Source organism: Triticum urartu, chromosome 3 (genome assembly GCF_003073215.2).
Source record: "Triticum urartu cultivar G1812 chromosome 3, Tu2.1, whole genome shotgun sequence".
NCBI classification, from domain to species: domain Eukaryota; kingdom Viridiplantae; phylum Streptophyta; class Magnoliopsida; order Poales; family Poaceae; genus Triticum; species Triticum urartu.
Genome location: NC_053024.1, coordinates 731524288 through 731525499, shown reverse-complemented (window position 1 = coordinate 731525499; position 1212 = coordinate 731524288). Strand labels below are relative to the sequence as shown.

The following is a 1212-nucleotide window of genomic DNA, read 5'->3' as shown; positions in this document are numbered from 1 at the left end:
AGGAGAAAATGATCATTCCAAAGCCAACACCTTTTAGCCATCAGAAGAGTACCCAACAGCAGTAGCTCCACAAATATCAGGTTTGGAATACTTGTAGTTGAGAACATACATAGCTTAGTTAATACATATCAATTGAACAAATATCCAAAGTTCCGTTGCAGAATAACAACCAATCATGATTATAGCAAAGGAGTCATCCCTATAGTTTAGACAACAATGTATGGGGATATTAACAAGGCTCAGACATCCAAGGAAGGAATTAGCAGCATTAGCTCTCAAGCCTGGCTGGGTGAAAGCTCTTAGGCGGCATATGCGAATGTTTTGAGAAACAAGCCTTAAATTTATCATCAGCGCCATAACATATCCCCCAATTGATCAAATCATATCGGCTAGAACTGGTCAATTACTCGTTAACAAAGATGTAATTACAATAACCAGCTCTGTAAACCGACCAAAATACAATGTCAGGTTCCTATCAACACGCAAAGCAAACAAGATAAAAGATCGATGTTGGATTTATCTTTCCCATTTTATTGTATTCTTAAACAGTCTAGTATCCTAGTGTCTACCTTCAATGGTGTTTTTCCCTCTACAATGGCGCAATTACATATGGATAGAGAAAACCACTGGTATAAATCAGTCTAGCCATCATGTTGCGGACTTAGTAAAAGTTTAATCGAAACGTACACAGAAACTGGGCAAAAACGTGATGTGCGCACAGTTTGCTCCATTTTCAAATCTGAACCAATGTCTAACTATGCCCGTGCATACAAACTGCACCAAACTTCAGTTGCTATTCAAATCTGGAATCTCAACACATATAGCCGCCAGGAGGGAAGAAAGCTGCCCTCACCCACGTGCAGGGGGAGAGGAGAGGAGGCAGGGGCAAAGAGCAACATCCACATCCTTGCCGGCCAGGCCAAGGTCACCGGCACCCTCCTCGGTGTCAAGGGCACCATGCTCCTCATATTGTACAAGGCTACAGAAGTTGAAAGTATTACTATTTTGACTTGCGTAAGTAAAAAGGGAAAACTTTGTTTTTGCCACTCTAGTTTTTGCCAACTTTGCTTATGCCATTCTAGAATTTGACATCTCACTTTTGCCACTCTTAACTTTTGACAATGCATCACAAATGCCATTCCGTGGCAAAAACGATAATTTTTCATTTCACTTTTGCCACTCTTAGCTTTTGACATGTATCACAATTGCCAC

General features: G+C 40.8%; 1 non-coding gene across 1 annotated transcript; it reads right to left on the bottom strand.

The window, feature by feature from the left end:
- Window positions 1-235: 235 nt before the first annotated feature.
- On the bottom strand, window positions 236-356 carry LOC125549801. The gene has a single exon (XR_007301515.1). It is a non-coding gene; the product is annotated as a small nucleolar RNA SNORD14 (small nucleolar RNA).
- Window positions 357-1212: the final 856 nt, after the last annotated feature.